This window comes from Bos taurus, chromosome 5 (genome assembly GCF_002263795.3).
Source record: "Bos taurus isolate L1 Dominette 01449 registration number 42190680 breed Hereford chromosome 5, ARS-UCD2.0, whole genome shotgun sequence".
NCBI lineage: Eukaryota > Metazoa > Chordata > Mammalia > Artiodactyla > Bovidae > Bos > Bos taurus.
Genome location: NC_037332.1, coordinates 24,462,902 through 24,484,295, shown reverse-complemented (window position 1 = coordinate 24,484,295; position 21,394 = coordinate 24,462,902). Strand labels below are relative to the sequence as shown.

At 46.9% G+C, this 21,394-nt stretch overlaps 1 protein-coding gene across 5 annotated transcripts in view; it reads left to right on the top strand.

Annotated features, from left to right (window-relative positions):
- TMCC3 (transmembrane and coiled-coil domain family 3) overlaps positions 1-21,394 on the top strand; it is a 288,555-nt gene that overhangs the window by 111,188 nt on the left and 155,973 nt on the right. For 3 of the 5 annotated variants that reach the window (XM_024991555.2, XM_015470919.3, XM_015470918.3), the window contains one exon: positions 4,351-4,445. The exons of the other annotated variants lie outside the window; for them this stretch is intronic. The gene's annotated coding sequence lies outside the window, so the exon portion shown is untranslated. The remainder of the gene's footprint in view (positions 1-4,350; positions 4,446-21,394) is intronic. 5 annotated transcript variants of the gene reach the window in all.

Below are 21,394 nucleotides of genomic sequence, written 5' to 3'. Positions count from 1 at the left end.
ACGAGAACCCCAGGCCCTTTGTTAAAAGCAAAGCAAACCTTGTTTCAAGAAGGCTTCTGCCTTTCTGACATTTAGGGGGCTGCTTGGCACCTTTCTTGTGTGTGTGTCTGTTTCCTTTCTTTGTGTGTGTGCCCACACGTGACAGGTCTCGGGGGTGGGGAATTCCCTCAGGCTGCTCCCCCTGACCCCACTTCAACCAGCTCCTCAGCCACATTCCCTTTCTGTCTCCAAGGGAACCTGAACAGCCGGTCTCCACCCTTGTCTTTGTGAGGACCGTCACACCTCACACTACTCAGCAGGCTGCTTTTCTTGAAGCCACATACTCTGTAAGCCTTTGCTCCTTGGTTCGGGGAGCCTTCACCATGGCAACCAGTTTGGCTCATCTCAGTCCATTCCCAAGTGGTCTCTGAGGCTTTGCCCATGCGGTGCCATGCTGAAAAATGCAGCGTGGCCCACGAGATTGCTTTCATGTTTTAATTGCTTATTTTGGCTTGTGGCACAGGCCCAGGGATTTTTCTGCAGAGGGATGGGTTTCACCATGCCTGGTGGCCAGGCTGCTGTCTCTCACCCTTCTCGGTGTGAGCCACACGCACTTCTTACACCCATGGTGATGCCTCGCAGTTTCTAAAGCTTTTCTGAGATTAGGAGAGGCCAAAGCCAGATGGTTCGACACACTCTTGTTTCTGCTCCCGCTCTGGTTCCTTGTGGCCGCTTACATTCTGTTTAGCAAATGCTTTTCCAGTTTGTGGGCTCCATCAAGCCATGAGTGTCTTCAGAAACTATTTATACCCTGAAGTGTCTGTTGCTGCTAGTGGCTGGAGTTTGACAGCTGGTACCATCAGCTTCTCCCGGCACCTGATTTATCAGAGTGCAGTGTTCATGCCAGGTGGCTCTTGGGCCAAGAGTCTTCAGTCATCCGATGACTTAAATTGCCAAGGCAACAATGTCTGGTGAGACCTCAGGATTTATAACCTGTTCCCAGGCTCTCGAATTCTTGCTGACACAGGTTTTATTCTCATAACCACCCAGAACTGCGAGGTGTGTAAATCTTTGAACTTTTCTGCAGAATTCATTTCTCTGCCTTGAACAAGGGCTCAGCCCACAGAACGTGGGCTTTAGGGAACCCATGAACTTATGGACATTGTGGGCACTGTTTTCTATGGACACGAATGTGGGCACTTGTTGAAGAGAGGCTTACATGGGTTCTTAGCATCCTATTCTAAAACAGTGTGTCCTCCGGAAAATGATTTAGTCTTCTGAGCCTCTGAGAAATGAGAACAATAAGAGGTCTTACCCCATTCGTTTGCATGAGGAGACAATGACAAAATGTATATACACCGCCTGGTACAGTGCCCATAGCAGTCAGTAAGTGGTGGTGGTGGTGGTTAGTCTCTGAGTCATGTCCAACTCTTTTGCAACTCATGGACTGTAGCCCATCAGACTCTGTGCGTGGGATTTCCCAGGCAAGAATGGGTTGTCATTTCCTCTTCAGGGGATCTTCCCAACCCAGGGATTGAATCTAAGTCTCCTACATTGGCAGGTGGATTCTTTACCGCTGAGCCACCAGGGGAGCCCTTCAGTAAATGTTGGCGATCACTATTCATCTGTGATCCTCAAAAAGTTAAAATTATGTGGCTGCTTTTTATCTCTTGGGATTAAGTACAGATGTATAATCAGTAATGATTATCAACATTCTTACAGCCCTTCATGCTGTACCAAGAATCTTTGCAATACTGCCTCATGTGATTTTCACATCCTTGTGAATGGTGTGAGAGACTGTGTAATTATCCCCTCCCACAGATGAGGAAACTGAGGCTGAAGGGAGACCAGACCACTTGGCTAATCGGGCTCAGAAAAATGACTTCTGCTCAGTTCTAGTGATCAAACAGACTATTAGACAAATGGTTACAATACAGAGTGTGATGAGTACCTTGACCTTTGAAGTCCAGAAAGTTAAGGTCATCAGGAGGGTCAGGGAAGCCTCCTGGAATAAGTGACTTTTAATCTGAGCCCTTACACAGAGGTAGGAATAGGCCAGGTGATGAGTGGCTGCAGAGTGTTGCCTACAGAGGCAGAAGCACAAGCTAGTTCCTGGAAGCAGGGGTGCCTCTGGGGATGGGTGCTTTGTGGCAGAAGGGGATGGAGACGAGGCGAAAGAGCAGTTTTTGCACCCCCTGCCTTGTGACTCAGCTGGTGAAGAATCTGCCTGCAATACGGGAGACGTGGATTCGATCCCTGGGTTGGGAAAATCCCCTGGAGAAGGAAATAGCTACCCACTCCAGTGTTCTGGCCTGGAGAATTCCATGGACTGTATAGTCCATGGGGTCGCAAAGAGTCGGACACAACAGAGCAATTTTCACTTCACTTCCAAAAGATGAGTGACTGAAGAAAGAGGGAAGGAATAGAGCAGAGAATTACATTTGGACTTATAGGCATACCTACAGACCGTGCAGCTATGTAAAACAATTCTGAGGAAGACAGGCAACGTGGGGGTGTGTTTGGTATATTAGGTGAGGAGGAGCACGTATAAAAGTACCCGTATGCCGTGATTTTAGTTGTGTAGAAGTGACTCTTCCAAGGACCAAGACTTAGAAGTTAAGTTGAAGAAAGAGAGTAACTCTTTTGTTGAGTTGATATTTTGGGGTTTATTTTTTGGCCATGCCACGCAGCGTGTGGGATCCCAGTTCCCCAATCAGGGACCAGACCATCAGGGAAGTCCTGGACCATCAGGGAAGTCCTGCGATGGTGTATGTTTGAAACTCACTGTGTTATCTCTTAGGTTTTATTTTAGTTGTTTGTGGAGAAGGAAATGGCAACCCACTCCAGTGTTCTTGCCTGGAGAATCCCAGGGATGGGGCAGCCTGGTGGGCTGCCATCTATGGGGTCGCACAGAGTCGGACACGACTGAAGTGACTTAGCAGCAGCAGCTCCCAGTACTTGGCCTGGGGGATCCAGGCTCCAGCATTCATTCCACTGGGCCTCTAGCCTCTTTAGCTTTGACTGATTGATTCATTTGTTCATTTTGTGCTTTTGTGTGCTTGAGCAAGTCCCAGTTATGTCTGTGTGTCTGTCCCTGGGTGGGTCAGTATTCAGACAGCTCAGCCCCCAGGCCCCTGAGCCCCCTTTCTCTGTGTCTAGACAAGATCACTTGCTCTCATGACACCTGTAATTACTAGTCCTCTCTTCTTTATGTGAGGAAAAAGAAAAGGCAGCGGCAGTCAGTGAACCAGGTGGCCCTTTCCACTATCCAGGCAGAATGAAGCAGGGAGACTAAGTAACTGGAGAGGTGACAATTGAAATAACTGGGTATCAGGCAGAAATGTCCATTTGACCTGGCGTGTTACTGTGTGAAGTCTGGTGCTTTTGGAAAATTGCCTGGTTCCTTCTAAGGTTTTCACAGGGATCAAAGGCATTTGCAGAGTTTGCTTTTAAGCAGTTACTTGGAAGGTTTCCCTCTCGTGCAGGTCAGGGAGAAAAAAATCAGCGTGATGCTGTGAGCGTGTACATCCATAAGCAGCCTTTACCTACTGGTACTCTTTATACATTCTGTGCATTTCTGAGGTTCTGAGCCTTCCAAAGGCAGCTTCAGGGCACAGGGACAGTTAAAAATGGTGTTGAAGATTTGGTACATGGTGTCTGCTTTAAAGTGCTCCCAATACACGTACAGTGTGGGGGAGAATATGAAATAAGGGTGAGGGGCATATGGGTTCTTTATACTGTTCCCTTCACCTTGCTTATGCTTTGTTTGCTTGTTTAGCTGCACTGGGTCTTTGTCGTGGCATGCAGGCTTTCTCTAGGTGCAGCTTGCAGGGCTTCTCTCTAGCTGTGGTGCGCAGGCTCTTCTTGTTGTGGAGCATGGACTCTAGAGCTTACGAGCTTCAGTAGTTGGATTGTGCAGGCTTAGGTGCCCTATGACGTGGGATCTTTGCTCCCCGACCAGGGATTGAACCCCCATGCTCTGCATTGGAAGGCAGATTCTTAACCACTGGACCATCAGGGAAAGTCCCTTGTTTGTTTTTCAAAAAAAGAAAAAAACAAGTTTAAGTAGCACTTAAAAGACTGGTCACCAAATACTGGAAACAAATGTGAAAAGCCCTAGTGACAGTACACACTCTGATGCCCCTGGGGACAGCCAGCGCAGATGCCACGGCCCTCACTGGACCCTAGAGTGAATGGGAGCTGAAGAAGCAGGGGAAGCAGAGGTGCCCAGAGGTGGCAGCTGTCCATGGGCATGGACCTCGTTAGAATATATAACACAAAAAGGATAATCATGTGCATTGTAGAAAACCGGAAAGAAATACTCCAAAATTCCACTCCTGCATGATTCGTTTTATTGTTTTATATTTTCAGTATAATACAGAATTAAAAGAAGACTCTTCAAGTCTCTGTCATCCCTTAAGAACCCTGAAGCTCTGATGATGGGATTACATGAAAGTGAAACTTGAGTAAGTGATGAGGAGCTGGGGCCAAGTCCCATATCCAGTTAGGGGCGGAGCTTGGCCAGGTGCTGGGTGTGGCATGTATGTGGCGTTACACTAAAAATAAAACAAAACAAAAACATAATTTTAGTTCTGGACCCTTTTCAAAATGAGCGGGTCTTTTCTAACCAGCCACGTCCCAGGTTCTTCTTCTCCCTTCTGTATTGAGCTTGGCGTTCCCTGGCAGACAGCTGTCTTTCCACATTCAAATTGTTGACACCTAAGGAGTATGTATTCCTTGCATGGTCATCAGTGAGTCACTTGTCAATCAGTATTGAACATATGTATTGTCAGACGCTGTGTTAGGCACCAGGAATGTAGTGGTGAACAAGACACAGTCCTTGACTTGAAAAGTTTACACAGACTGCAGAGGCAAAAAAAAACAAGCACTTACAACACAGAGGTCCCTGCCTTGATGAGGCCAGGCTTGGGAGCATGGCCGTGGGGGAGGGGGGAGCACTGACCTGGCTTTGGGGATGTGGATTGGGGGTGGGGGGGTTGTTCCAGGGAAGTTTCCATCAGGAAGTTGTTCCAAGCAAGCATCTGAAAAAGCTATTAACTAGGAAGAGGAGTGCAAAAAGGTGAGGGAAAGCTTTCCAGGCAGAGGAAATAATTACAACCTTTCCCAGACCATGGCTGAGGGCTGCAGGATATTAATATTGGATTTACTCTTACCACTTGTATTTGCAAAGAAAGTGTAACTTATTTTTCTAGAGTGAACTCAGGCTTCATTTGAACTCCTTGGGTAGCGGAGGAAAACCAAATCTTATTCTAATCCAATAGCTTCGTCTCCTCCAACGACTCAAATCGGCTGTCTAGGTAATTTGGTTTTGTCTGGAGGTCTCTGTCGTTCAGAGCCCTGTCCGCACTCCAGCTCCTCCTTAAAAAGGCCCCTGAGAAGAGCAGGAAGCGTGGTTTGTGTGGCTGGTAGTGGCCGGTGGCCGGAATGAGCGGCCCACATGCTGAGTCCTTGAGTCCCTGTTTGTGCCCAGCTGGGACTGTTCCCTGGAGGGAAGTGGCTGAAATGCCTCGGGTGTCACCTGACTTCTCAGGGTGGCTTGTTGGGAGCAACCAGCAGTGGCTGTAGCGCTGGTCACCACTAGCCTCCAAATCCCTGCCGCTGCCAGTCCATCAGCCCTCAAATACAAAAGGTGGAAAAAAGCATAATGATACATTTTAACATTACTCCTATTTATTATCCTTGTACACCCAACATTTGGCTAAGTTTCTGGCTATGGAAGTTTGGTGCCTCAATTAATATATATTAGCTCCCTGTCCTCTTCCTTCTGGTTCAGTTTCTCCCCTCATCCCTTGAAGAGAGGACGGGCGGGAAGAAGATCCTTATGGACTCAAAAGTGGCATTTGGGAGGTAAGACCTTTGGTACTCAAACAGTATGGGATTTTAAGAATAAAGTGGAAGAAACCTGTCCATATCCTCTAAACTTATTGAAACACTGTGAATTGCCAGTAAAGGCCAACAATAAAGTTGTTATTACAGTTGGTATTTGTAAAGTGCATTGCAGTAATTTCCACAGAACAGTGCCTGACTCATTGTATGCACTCAGTGAATTGTTGCTGCTATTAGTTCTCATTTTATTTAATCTCTGCACTGAATCCCTCCTTGGTAGATGAAGGTATGATCCCTTTTCACAGATGAAGAAACTGAGGCTCAGATAAATAGGCTTTCCCTAGAGCACTGTCAGAGAAGGCAATGGCACCCCACTCCAGTACTCTTGCCTGGAAAATCCCATGGGTGCAGGAGCCTGGTGGGCTGCAGTCCATGGGGTTGCGAAGAGTCAGACACGACTGAGCGACTTCACTTTCACTTTTCACTTTCATGCACTGGAGAACGAAATGGCAACCCACCCCAGTGTTCTTGCCTGGAGAATCCCAGGGATGGGGGAGCCTGGTGGGCTGCCATCTATGGGGTCGCACAGAGTCGGACAGACTGATGCGACTTAGCAGCAGCAGCAGCAGAGCACTGTGTCATAAGTGGGAGGCAGCTTGTGAATCTAGGTCTTCCTGCTTCAGCTCCTTCTTCAGTCTCCTTGGTTCCTCCTCCATATCTGTCTCCCAGCCACTCTGGTTCACTTACAGAGTCTTAAGGTGAGACAGGATTTCCATCTTTCAACCAGCCCAAAGGGAAATTCTTAAATTCTAAGACATAATCTTCCTTAAGGCTTAAGCACAACGGAGCCACATGGGATCAAACTAATTAGCTTTTGATTTTATCCTTCAGGTAAATTTACAGGCAAATAAAAAGTACGAGCATCTTTAAAGGATTGTCTTCAGATTTTAATGTTAGATCCTATGTATGCACACACAAACACCCGATAGATTATTTTAGTTGGTATCGATGAGAATGGAATGAATGAGCCTCATTATCTTTAGGCTCACTAAGAGCTTTCTACATTGATTTAGAAGATAATGAATGCACAGTTTGAACCATTTCTAATTCCAGCAAACAAACTAATTTAAAGAAACCCTGCATCCTTTGAGTTCAGTTCAATTCAGTCACTCAGTTGTGTCCGACTCTTTGTGACCCTATGGACTGTAGCACGCCGGGCTTCCCTGTCCATCACCAACTCCTGGAGCCTGCTCAAACTCACGTCCATCGAGTCACTGATACCATCCAACCATCTCATCCTCTGTCGTCCCCTTCTCCTCCTGCCTTCAATCTTTCCCAGCATCAGGTCTTTTCCAATGAGTCCTTTGGCAGTCTGCAAATAGTCATTAGGATCTTCCCTTGTAGCTTAGTTGGTAAAGAATCAGCCTGCAATGCAGGAGACCCAGGTTCAACTTCTGTGTCTGGAAGATCCCCTGGAGAAGGAAATGGCAACCACTCCAGTATTCTTGCCTGGAGAATCCCATGGACAGAGGAGCCTGGCAGGCTACAGTCCATGGGTTTGCAAACAGCCAGACACGACTTATCAACCAAACCACCACCGAATAGTTCATTAGTGTTGACTAATGACTGTGCAGAAAACAAAATCCAGCGAACCTTTTGACCTGAATATGGAAAGCAGGACCTTTCTCCGGATATTCAGTAGAAAGACAACCAGCCCAGCAGCCAGGGACTCTGGCAGGAGGAGGGTTAATCATTTAGCACATTTCTGCTATGACTGTACTGTGTTGCCTATTCAGGTGGACTCCAAACAAGTGTACAGATGAATAATTCATGCTGGCAATGGCTTTGACCTCTCTGAGCGAGTCTCCCTCCTGAGCAGGGAGCATCCGACCTTGGAAAGACACACCCGGGCCTAAGGTTAAATCCTTGTTGTCCCTGCCCTACTAAATTGGCCATTTCCTGTTCTGATTGCTAATCTTTAGTGAAGTGCCCAAACCACCCACCTTTGGGCCAAGGCAAGGGAGACCAGCTGATATGTGGGGTGTGCGTTGAGGTAATGGCCCCCCAGCAGTCCAGATTTTGAAGGGGCCTCCATGGAGTGTGTGAGAGGGTTAGCTGAGCCTGGCAGTTTGGGGAACATGGGCCACTTATGACCCCTTAAAGCTGAGGCTTGGGTGAATCATTTAACTTTCCTGAGCCCCAGCTTCATCAGCCTCCAAAGCCAGACCTATAGTCCTACCCTGCCTGCCTCAGGAGGAGGAAGTGGTAACACTTGGTAAATGTTTGCAGTTTAAAGCACGATTAAACCTAAATTGTTTCGAAAAGGTCAAATGCTATTTACTGAGGTACCTAGAGGAATAGAATAGATGGAGACAGGAGGTGGTGTGGTGGTTACAGGTGGGTGAGAGGAGCTGGGATGGGACTTAAGTGTTTAATGGGTACAGAGGTTCAGTTTGGGAAGATGAAAAGTTCTGGGAATTGATAGTGGTGACGTTTGCACAGCGATATAAATGCACTCCATGCCACTGAACTGGACACTCAAATGGCTAATTTTATATTCTATACATTTTACTACACTAAAAAAAAAAAAGGGAAACTTAAGTTGTTTTAATGTTCCTACACCCACATTCATCCAAGCCAGTCTTGACGAGCAGCCTCCCTGCTACCAGACCCCAGGGTCCCTTCTCAGACTTCCATGCTGCCCACCTTCTCCAAGTGCACTGGTTGAGCAGAGGTTACTGGAGATGCTCAGGTCTGCCCTCAACCCCCACTCGTGCCAGGCTCTGTGCCAGGCCCCGGACGGACGGAAGTAAAAGGATGCGTGCCTCCAGCCTGGAGAGGGACGCAGACGCACACAAGCTGACTTCCGAGACAGCGTGGGAAGGGCTGAGATGGGCTGGGCAGGCTGCTGAGGGAGGGCAGGAAGGCTTTGCAGGCTCCTGAAGGGTGTGCCAGCGCCAGAGTTAATCAGACCAGGAGACTGGCGGGGGCATGGCCATCCCCTGCATTTGCCTTAACGCTCCATTTATTTCCTGCTTCTCTGCATTTGCTGGTGCTCCTCCTTCAGCTAGAGCGCACTCTTTCCCTTCTTTCCCCCTGAAAAGCCTCCTAATGTTTCAAGTGCCAGCCCAGATGCCACCTCCCTTCTGGAAGCATTCCCTAAACCCAGCTCCAGTTCATCTCCCCTGCTCTGGAACTTGCACGGCGGCCTCTTCCGTCTCCATCAAGCATGTAGTTCACTCTGTCAGGCGATACAGCCATTTGTATTTCTGCGTCTCTCACTGGATATAGACTGGGATTATTCCAAGTAAGAAAAACCAGCTGGAATTCACCTTAGCACAACAGTCATTTATCAGAACACGGACCGGGACTCTGTGTTCCTGCTCTCCTCCCCGCTCAGCCGGCTTCACAGTCCCCGCGGCGGGGCGATGGCACTCCAGGCTTCTACACTGCTTGGGGCAACGATCGCCTCTTGACCGGGTAGCTGTGGCGGGGGAGCAGGATCGCACACACACTGGCCGTGGGTCAAAGCCCGTGTGTACTGGGGAGGAGCAGCCTTGCTGGCGTCACTCTCGGCAGTGGTGGGCCCTGCAGGCCACTCAGGCCTTCCAGCTCCTCCCTGGGCGCCCCGCCTTGCTCCCCTGCTCCCTGCCCCGCCTCCTCTGTGGTTCCCTTCCTAGGCTGCTGGCCATCTCTTCCTTCTCTTATTTGTAGATCCCTGCTGTTAGTGTTGTTTTTTTCCTGTGATTTCACTGATACATCTTCCTATTTTACTCGTTGTCTTTACACGATTCAGTTCATCTACAGTTTGATGGCTCTTTGTTTGCATGCACAGTTAGTTACTGTTCAGATCTGAGGGCTTGACCCGTGTGTTCTGCCGTCTGGTGGTATATCTCCAGGAGATGCCCCACCACATGCACAGAAGTGCGGGTGCCATCTACCATTCACCTGCCGCCCTGCATTTTCTATGGCTCTGAATGGTATCAACTATCCCCTGTCAAATCTGGGAGCCGCTGTGATGCTTTCCTGTCCGGTACCAATGAACCCAAGCTGATGTCAAGCCCATTCCCTTCATGCGTCTCAGAGCTGTCGGTTGCCATAGCCGTAATCAGGCCTGCATCATTTGTTACTAATTTGTAAGTGGCCTCTTGTGCCACCTGCAATTTGTTCCCTGTAGTGCAGCCCATGTGATCTTTCTAAAGAAGACATCTGAGTATGTCAGTTCCTTGTTTAAAATCCTTCAGTGGCTCCTTGTTGCCACTGGAATGAAAGTCAGTCTTTAATGTGTGAGACACAGAACTCTCCCACACCTGCCTGCCCATATATGAAACCTTAGCTCCTGGTGCTCTCCAGCCTTAGAATTTCTGAATATGCCTTGTTCTCTGGGACTCCCCCCATGCCTTCCTTTTTTAGAATAAATAAATAGATAATGTTTTATTATTTACAAATGAAGCATTAACACAAGAGTGAGTAAAAGAGCACAGACTGCTTCTCGATTTAAAAGGGGGAAAGGTGAGGTCATTAGGTTCAAGGGAAGTGCAGCTACCTCTTCCATGTGTATTTATACAGCTACCGTTGAGTCCAGGAGTAGTAATAATCTTATATCAAATATACCAGGCTCCTAGAAACCTACTTCTACCAAAAAACAGAGAAAATGGCCTGAAGGTTCTAACAGTAAATTGCACTTGCCCTGAAGTAAACCACATTTCTGCACCTCATATTGAAATCTCTCGTATGTAAAGTGAAAGCTGGAAGCTTAACTGTGTACACAGTTGCAGAGCACAGCCCCAAACCAACTTTCCTGTCTTTTATTAGGTTTTGCCCAGGTGACTCAAATGGGACTTGCTCTGGGGCTGGAAAAGAATATGTTGGTGAGAAAGAAGACAGAGACACATGTCGAGTAAACAGCCAACAGCCTCTGCCACCATCCTGACTTGATGGTTCCATGATGAACAGTATTTTATGCTGCTCTGTACCAGACTGGCTACTTCCTTCTGTCTGCACTGAGTCACTGATTATAGAGAATTCTCGGTCTTGGTTACCCAAGGTTCAAACTTCTCAGTACAACTTCCTGTCTTGGGCTATTCTGTTAGTAATGTTCAGTTGCAAAGAACAGAAATATCAAAGAACAGTGGTTAAAACAAGTAAGAGTGTGTTTTTTTTAATCACATAATATAAAGTCTAGAGGTAGTCTGGTTGAATTCCTCATCAGGGCTACTTGGCATGTTTACTTTCATCCTCATGGTGACAGTATGGTGGCTGCAGCTCCGGCATCACGTCTACATCCAGGTTAGGAGATGAGTAGGAGAAGGGTTCCTTTTGCCAACTATTTCCTTTTATTAGGAGCCAGACACAGACTTGGACTTTATTCACCAGAACCATGACCTATGGCCATCTGTGACTTCAAGGGAGGCCGGAAAATAGTATATTTAGCAGGGCATGTTAGAGTAGTGACCAAAATGGGGGTCATGTTCACAAGAAAGAAAAGAATAAGTGCAATCACAGCTAACAGGGTCTGTCATATGTTCCATCAAATATGTTTCTGTTGCCAGAGCTACACAATCATATTTACTCTAGCTGCAGGCACTTTAGTGTTGTTCTTTTATCTCTTGAAATGCAGGTGTCCGAATACTTTCGCAAAGTGCTTTCTGCAGAATGCAGTTTTACATTGGCGATAAACCTGGCTTTAAATGGACAAAAGATATTGGCTGAACTAAATGTTTTCTGGAAACCATACTCTCAAATTGTATTAGTTTTTCCACTATTGAACTATTTAATTAGACGTTCACAATATATATGCAAATCATGTTAATCTTCTGTTAATGATAACAGTCAGTCTAGATGGTCTGTGCTCGACACGGGAGCGTTAGAATGACTCAGTGCACGAAACTCTACTGCTTGCATCAGTAATCCTTCACAAGCGTTTAGTTTTGTAATCTAAATTTGTTGGATTAAACTTGAACAGCTCATAAATACTATAATTAATTTTTGTTCCACTTCAGGTCCAATTACAAATTGATTTAAACCCATTGCTGATAATTCTCTCTGCTGCCCATTTATTCCCGGGATCATGACACTCACCTTGTTGTTGATGTTCCACTATAGTCTCATGACCTGGGAGAGCGCGCACCACATTATCTGCTAAGCAGAGTGCCTGGCCCGTAGTAGTGCGCAGTAAGCCTTGGTGGAAGAATATCATTGCCAAATGACTCGACAATAATCAGTTACATATCAGCAGCAAGAGGCAGCCCCCACTGGCCTACTAGGTCCCGTGTGCCAGCCAGTGTTTTATTTAAAAAGAAATCATAGTCTGCAGAGTAGAATATGTCAGGCTGGGTTTGGATGTCTCGGCTGTCTCTGGTTGTTTCCTATATCCCTTTGAAACATGCGTGCGTCTCATTGTCCAAGAGAATGTCTTTGTAATGCCAGCTCCCAAGTTGCAGGGAACTGTCGTTAATGGTCCTAATTTGAGTCAGGAGCCAACCCCTGCACCAGGCAGGCTCTGTGTCCAGGAGGCCGGGCCGCTTGTAAACATTTAAGATGGGATAGAATCTTTGTGTAGAAGCAATGCCTATCAAAGAGGTTTGAGACAGACAGCCCCAGGGAACTGACCCGGCCACCTCGGCAGATTTGCTGTTCAGCTGCTTCCCTTGCACCTTGCTGCATGCACACCCGAGCTTTGTTGATTCGTTTACTCAGCCGTGGCTGAGCACTAGCTGGGGCGCGTGTGTCGGTGTTGGAGTCTGCTGCTGACCCTGGGTGTGTCCTGTGGCTTCTCTGTGCCTCAGTTTCCTTATCTGAACAATAAAGCAAGAACACTTAGTTGATTGATTTATTTATTTTTTTTAGGAACACTTACTTTATAGGATTGTTTTGAGCACAAAATGACATTTTATAGATGCAGCCTATATATTATTTATAACATGTTCATAGATATATGTAGAATATGTTGTGTTATATACAACTGTATAGAAACTTGGAACAGCACCAAGATGAGTATTAATAAAATGTCAGCTGTCACGAGTCCACAGCCCCTTTCCCATGATTAAAATACCCAAAAACTTTTCGGGGGGGGGTGGTTTAAAAAAGTTTTATTCAATACTTATAGACAAAAATTCAAGAACCTGCTGTGACCAGGTAGGTAATGACTTTCAGCAATTCAGGAAAGTTCTCAGCTATTATTTCTTTGAATGTTTCCTTACCCAAAAGCTCTTGACAACCAAAATTCCTTCATAACCGGGGCAGAAAATTCTGACTTGCTCTGAACTCAGTGGCTTGCAAAGCCTGACCCGAAGGGAGTCAGGGTGAGGTTATTTTGAGGCTTTATTTAGCCGCTCAGTGTGAATATTCACACGTTTTGCTGCAGAAATATCAGTGGTGGCAGATTACTGGGTGCTGCCCAGCTCCACTGGCGCTATTACATCAAGCTATCATTTTCAAATGAAAAATTCTGAAGCCCAAAGTGCATCTGGGCCCAAGGTTTCTGACCAGGGATCGTGGCTCTCTCATCGTTTTCCAGCCTCTTCCCCAAGGAGCACACTGTGCCTGCGTGACTGGATCACAGTCTCTGCTCTGGAGGGCTCAGAGTGCTGAGTGGGTCCATGTCAGCAGCGTGTGTCAGAGGCAGCCTAAGGCCCTGAGAGCCCTTGGAACAGCCTTTAGCTCACGTGGTATGGGGACGGTGGTTAAGGGAAGCATCTGAAACAGGTGCCGTGGGTGAGACCGGAAGAACCCAACACCTCCTTGCATCAGGCCTACTGCAAGGATCTGAGTTGCCCCAACCTGGAGGCCAAACAGCGAGGCGGCTGCAGAAGGCAACCACAGCCAGTAAATGAAGATAGCAGAAGTGATGAGCAGTGTTCTGGGTGCCCTGGGAGCCTGTGAGAGGGAACCAACCTTGTCTCAGGGGTCAGAGGAGACCTCCCTGTCCATGTTCCTTCCAGACTGAGACCTGAGAGGGCTGAGCAAGAGTGGGGTGGGTGAGAAACCTGCAGACACGTGGAACAGGGCGAGGAGGTGGGAGAAAGCCTGTGGGCGGTGGGAGGGAAGGGGGGGTCCCTGGGCTGAGCCAGAGGATGCCCAGAGTCTGGTGTCTTGGTAGACAGTCCTGGTTTATGACAGTTGTCCCAGCATTGTTAGGAATAGCAGTGTCTTTCATTCTCCAAGGTGTCCCTGTTTGGAGCATCTACGTATATGGTCTTACATAAAGGCCAACATAGGGAACTGAGAAATTATCCTCAGGGAAGTGGGAATCCACTGGAAGATTTTAAACAACGCACATTTTAAAAAGGTTACTTGGGCTTTTGCACAATAAAACACTCTTTTTTCCCCCTTCCTCTGTTGATCAGTCTCTTGGTCCCAAGGGTTCCTGGAATAGACGCCAGACCTGGCAAGACAGCCCAGAGTTCTGAAGGCAGCGCAGCCTTTGCTGCCATAGGAAGCAGAACCTGTGTGTGATCATGGACATGGAAACAGAGCCAGTCTGATGATCCTGTGGTGCGCACACGTGCTCTTCCCTCAGCTGAACTCTTAGGAGTTCCTGTGTTGTCTGGACCACCCTTTGAAACAATTGTAGGGCTGTCCTTGAAAGTTCAGGAAGGGCGGTGGCCTTTTCTTTCCTTTCTCCCCACGTCTGGCCTGTGTGTGTTTGCCTGCTAGCAAGCCCGTGCTCAGGCGCCTGCCTTTCCCCCATCTGATTTTCTTTGCTGGCCAGAGCTCGCAGTTGGCAGACACTGACTTATCAGTCTCATGCTTTTAGCCAAGAAAAGACAGAGGAGAATTCAGGAAACCCAAGATTCATGTTTTACTTTTGTGTAGGATGCTTTCAGCGCCTCTGAGAGACACAGACTTGCCCCTCTGGGAATTTCTTTACTCCTAGTTCTTACTTCTGTCACATTTTGAGCTCTCCTGTCTGCTGCTGGGTAGGTGGAAAGATAAAAGCTCCATGACAGCTGGTAATCCCCTTTGGGCCACACAGCGGGATGTAGTTTAAGGCGGTTTAGCAGTAAGCAGCAGATCAGTCCTCTGCGATTAGAAGGAATTGGAACAGTTCACAGCTGCCAGAAAGGCTCCCATGGGGACTGGTGTCCTCACCTTGATGGTGGCCGTGAGCATAGACACTTGGAGGTGGGAAGAAGTTAACAGGGTCCCCCGCCCCCCCCCCCCCCCGGTCCGGGGCAGGCTGCCTGGGGCCCCAACAGCTGGCTCTCACCTGGGTGAATTCATCTCAGCTGCTAAACTGAGGAACAGTATAGAGGAGTGGACGATTCGTCCCTCAAGGGTGGACTCACGTGAACACACGAAACTCCCACATCTACGTGCACCTACACACACAGACACACGGAGCATACGAATACCACTTTAGTCACTCTCAAATCAAACCCTTGCATTTTTTCCCCCCAAAGGCCAGCTGAGCTGCAAATTAAGAGCCTATTTTATTCATTTTATCTCCCTGCCTCTGAGGCAAACTTCACAGGTGATGAGGCTGTCATTTTAGACCGTCTCTAATACAGCCCCTCGGGGTACACTCTCCCCTTACCGCCCCCCCCCCCATCCCGTAGTTAAGTTTTATAAACTTGGGATCCCTCGCCATGCACTGGGAGCCTGAAGGCACCATGAATATTTGTGTGTGTGTGTGTGTAGGGAAGGTGTGCACGTGTGAGTTTTTCTGAGCAAAGAATTCATAGGTTTCCTGAAATACTCAACAACCACCCCCCACCCCAAAAACAGAAGCATGTGAACATCCACAGTTGGCTACTAAATTGATAGCCTTTAAAGTAATACTTTATCACCTTTAATAAACTTTAATGCTTATGCAGATACACTTAAAGGGATGGCATGAGAAATGGCATCAGCTTTTCCCCTGTTGTCTCCAAAATTGAACTCTGATCCCGACTTATGTTTGCCACTCAGCATAAGAAAAGCCCTGCAGATATTCAGATCTGTCACTGCCCCCAATCCCACATCCCTTCTAGAGTATCAAAATGGTTCTCAATTAGAGGAGAAATCACTGAATGAAAAGAGAAATATTTCCATTAAGGAAGGCTGAGGTAGTTGGGAAAAACTTGAAGAGATGGTCTTCTAGAGTTGGAATTATTGAACAAAGCCATATATTGGAAAGGTGTCTCCAGATGGTGTTATTCCTAAAGGCAGAATGTAAATCTTACCGGTATTCCCAGCAGAGGAATAGCACTGTACTTTATTAGCCGGGAGAGAACACACTTTGCATTCTAGGATAAGATTCAGGCTGTTTCTAAGGCAGCCATGCACACCTGTAATCAGGCAAAGCCCAGCCAGCACAGTGTGTGGTGGCTGGTCCCCCTTCGGGACCCCTCCTTTTGTCCTTGGAGGTCTGATGTGCCCATGGACTGGCCTGGCGGGATTTGGGTGTTTAATGCAGTGTGATTCTGGGGATCAGACTCCTGTCTCCCCTTGTAGTTCACAGGTGAAATGTTGGCAGTCATCCTACCTCTTCCATCTGACTTTGGCCTATTCCTATTCACAGCTTCACTCTTCCTGTTTCAGTAGTAATGGATCTTCGTGATGGTGACCATCATATGAAAACGATACAGGATAATAATGATTATGCATTAGTTGTAACTTAGCTTTAGTTTGCTTGGAAATCTTAGTGTAGAGTATTCTGCCCTAGAGCTGGGCTTATGAGAGGCTCTTACTTTCCACATTGTGTGTTTTGACAGTATTTAGACTTTCATGAACATGCATGCTGCTGCTGCTGCTGCTGCTGCTAAGTCGCTTCAGTCGTGTCCGACTCTGTGTGACCCCATAGACGGCAGCCCACCAGGCTCCCCCGTCCCTGGGATTCTCCAGGCAAGAACACTGGAGTGGGTTGCCATTTCCTTCTCCAATGCAGGAAAGTGAAAAGTGAAAGTGAAGTCGCTCAGTCATGTCCGACTCTTCACGACCCCATGGACTACAGCCTACCAGGCTCCTCCGTCCATGGATTTTCCAGGCAAGAGTACTGGAGTGGGTTGCCATTGCCTTCTCCATGAACCTGTATGATTTTTATATATAACTTGATTGAGGGTAATTAGAACAGCACTCAGAACTCCTGGTTCTCAGCATTGACCACCCCCCGTCCCCTTCTGCCAGCACTTGGATCCACATGTGTGATGGAGAGGGGGGGATAGGCCAGGTAGTAAGTACTTCAGGCTTCTGGGGCATATGTTCTTGATCTCAGCTCTTCATATCCACAGCTATAGTGCAGAAGCAGCCATAGATGATATATCAACAAATGGAGCTGGCTGCATGCCAATAAAAAACTATCACAGGCGAAGAAATTTGAAAATTTTCACACGTCACAAACGAGTACTCCTCTTTAGATTTTTCTGTTAGCTGTTTAAAAATGTAAAAACCATTCTTAGCTCATGAAGCATACAGAAATGGATAATGGGCTGGATTTTGCTAATCCCTGCTCTTTTGTATATCAACTTACCCCCAAAGTAGGTTGTAATGATAGAAGTCTTAAAACTAAGATATGATGTTAGAGGAAGTCAGTGTTTGCTTTTGGGCATGAGGTGGCGATTGACTCAAAAGGGCCAGCGAATCACTTGGTAATGGCCAGGGGTGTGGGTTCCGCAGGTGAATACAGACTGAAGGTGTATTTAAGATCTGAACATTTCATTGTGTATAAATGATACTTCAACACAAGGGAAAGGAATAACCGTTGCATGCTGTTGTTTAGTCGCCCAGTCGTGTCCTGCTCTTTGCAACCCCATGGAATGCGGCACACCAGGCCTCCCTGTCCCTCACCATCTGTTGCATAACAACCACAAAACCTCAGTGCCACCTAGTAGACAGTAAGCACTTGTTTCTCCCTCTCAGGTCTGTGGATCAGCTGGGGCGATTCTGCCCCATTCATGTGCCTATTTTGAGCCCAGGACTGGGGTAGTAGTTCTCTCGGCTGTGGCAGAAATGCAAGGCAGCAAAGCGAGCAGTGCATGCACATTTCAAACCTTCCCCACCTCAGTTGTTGTATTGCTCAGACCCAGTCCAACTGCTAGCAGCTACATACCCTAATTTAAGAAAATACTAAAATGCAAAAAAATTTTTTAAAAAAGCGTTATCCCTCATGTTTGAAACATGCCAAATCTCCACCTTTGGAAGAATGGCAAGTGTTACAGGACAGAAGGACATGCATATGAAATGACAGAGGCTCAAAACAGGACTGAATACATGTCAAAATACACCTCCAGATAAATACAGGCGTCTGGAGCGTCTTCTGTTGTCCATGCAGTGGTGACGACATCCGGGATGCCGCTTCCTCTGCCCATCCCAAGACAGGGATGCTCTCACCCTGCTCGGGCCACCCCCTCTGCGAACTTAGCCTGTGCACAGCTTCAGCAGCCCCATTGTGCTGCAGCCTGACCGCCCTCTTGAGCTCTAGACCCCCACTGCTGTCTGTCTCCTGTATGCCCCAACTGCCACAAACACATCCACGGCTGTGTTTGTGAACTTCATACTCCGATTTCACTGCATACTCTGATCTCAGTGAAACAATACCATCATCAAGCCAGGCATGCAGGTCATCCCAGACTCTTCACTGTCTTTCATCCCCAAATCCAAGCACCGCTGTCTCTAAATGACTCAACCCCCTTATATTCCACAGATTCTTCAAGTTTGTTGTCGGTCAGTCGCTAAGTCGTCTCTGACTCTTTTCGACCCCATGGACTGCAGCACGCCAGGCTTCCCTGTCCGTCATTGCCTCCTGGGGTTTGCTCAAACTCGTGTCCATTGAGTCGATAATGCCACCCAACCATTTATCCTCTTTGACCCACTTCTGCTCCTGCGCTCAATCTTTCCCAGCATCAGGGTCTTTTCTTCTGGTTGCTATGGTCCTATTTCACAATTGTATCATGGGTCGCCATAGCAATTGCAGTATCCTCCATGCTGACCTCTTGGTGTTTGCCTCACTTGCCCTAACCCTCCCTCCACTGCACCCAGGCTGACCCACATCTGATCCTATCACTCCCTTTCCCATTTGTGTGTTTTTAACAGTAACAGTTGTCTCCAGAAAAGAGCACTTGGGGTCTATAATGGGAGGGAGACTTACTTTTTTTATTATCTATCTTTTTATAGTGTTAGACTGTCTTTCTAACAGTGGATGTTTTTCTTTGAAACTCAGTAATTATAAGCAGAAATATTAGTAGAATTGGTAGCTGGACTTTATGATTCATGAGAGATGGAGATGAAGGAGAAGGAAGTGTCAGATGATTTTTGAAACGTGAAGCCTGAATTACTGGCAGGTGGTAGTGTTTTGGGAGCTAATCAGCATGCGGGTATTCTGCAGTTATAAATTAAGGACTTCACCTTCCAGTTTATGGGTCATAAGCTTCACCAGGCTACACAGGGCTGGCTGCTCAGATTGCTGAATCCCGCAACTCCTAAAGAACAGGTAGTGCTTTCTTATCAACCCTTCACTGTGCCCAGCATAGTCAGTAAAAGCTGGTACAGTAGACCATTACTTTTAAAGACCTTTGGACTCCTGAATCCTGACTCTAACACATGCTAATTCTATAAATTTGAGCAAATTACCTGACTCCTTTGAACTATATTTCTGTCATCTGTGGAACGAGAAATATAAATAATGTGCTTCCCTGGAGGCTCAGATAGTAAAGAATCTGCCTGAAATGCAGGAGACCCAGGTTCAATCCGTGAGTCAGGAAGATCCCCTGGAGAAGGGAATGGCAACCCACTCCAGTATTGTTGCCTGGAGAATTTCATGTACAGAGGAGTCCGGTGGGCTACAGTACATGGGGTCGCAAAGAATTGGACATGACTGAGGGACTAACACACTCCTCCATAACAGTGTTTTGGGGATTCAATGAGGCATTTCATGTGGCGCTTTCATTACAGTGCCTAGTTCATTTTGTACCCTTGGTAAATGATAGCTTTTTGTGAGTGGTGAGGCAGGGGGTGCTGCGCCATGCATGGCTCATGGGATTTTCGTTTCCCCAACCAGGGATTGAACCTAAACTCTCGAAAACGAAAGCATGGAATCTTAACCACTTGCCTGCAGGGGAATTTCTTATTTTTGTTAATGAAGTGTGTCCAAGAAGTAGTTTTCTTTTTGCTTGAAAACCTCCATTGCACAGAAGGTTATGTTTTTGGTAGCTGTGTCCTATTGGTAAGTCATGTGGAGTTAAGAGTCATCTGTAATTCTTCCTTCTGAATCTACTTTCCGTGTTATGTTGGTGGTTTACTTGCTATGTCGTGTCCGACTCTTGCAACTGGACTGGACTATAGCCTGCCAGGCTCCTCTGTCCATGCGATTCTCCAGGCAAGAATACTGGAGTGGGTTGCCATTTCCTCCTCCAAGGGATCTTCCCAAACCAGGAAACAAGTCTCCTTCATTGTAGGCAGGTTCTTTACCAACTGAGCTACAAGGGAAGCCCGTGTTATGTTATTCACATTTTTTTCAGCCCTGTCCCCTCACTCCACCTCCCACCTCCCCCACCAATATTTTGCAGGCTTTACAGTTGTTTTTATCACATTTCATCTTGTTTAGCCTTATCCTGCACACTGATCTAGGATGAAGATGTGGGCGAGTTGAAAAAGCATTTGTGTAAGTCTGTGGATTATAAAACCAGAATGAGATATGGAGGCATGTTATGGGGAAATCACCAACGTTTTGAAGTCATAAAGTTTAGTCCTTCAACAAATATTTAGTTGCGGCAAGTGTCAGTCACTGTTCTAGGTGATACAGTGAGCAAACCAGGGAATCTTCCCCCTGAGTTGACTTACTGACAGTGAGGATATAGGTCAAGGAGGCGGTCTCGGGTGGTGATAAGTGAGGAAATGACACTTGAGCTCTTAAGAATGAATCGACTGTGCGGACTTCTGGGAAAGGACTGGCCCGGATGGAGAGGACAGCGGGGTAAAGACTCTAGGGAGAGAGCCAGCTTGGCACATTGACAGAGTGACGGGAGCCTGAGTGGAAGGAGAATGTAAGTGAGAGAGAGAGAGGCGATCGGGTCTGGGTTGCATGGGTGACATCAGGCTGGTAAGCCATGGTCAGGAGCTGCTCTGTTTATTTATGTTGTGCTTTTTAAAATACTTTTTATTGGAGTGTAGTTGCTTTACAACACTGTGTTAGTTTCTGCTGTACAGCGAGATCAATCCACCACACACACATTCGCCTTTCAGACTTCCTTCCCCTCAGGCGACCGTTAGAGCTCCCTGTCTGGTCGAGTGTATCTTCACTAGTTAGCTATTTTATGTATAGTGTCAGCGGTGTATATGTGTCAGTCCCGATCTCCCAATTCCTCCCACTTCCCCTTTCCCCCTGGGCATGCATATATTTGTTCTCTATGTCTGTGTTTCTGCTTTGCAATTAAGATTGTCTATACCATTTTTCTAGATTCCATGCATATGCGTTAATATACGATATTTGGTTTTCTCTTTCCAACTTACTTCACTCTGTAGGATTCTCTCTAGGTCCATCCATGTGTTGGTTTTGATTTTTTTTTTTAATTTTATTTTATTTTTAAACTTTACAATATTGTATTATGATAGGCTGAAGAAGGGCCCTTCTAAACTATCCGTGTCCTAG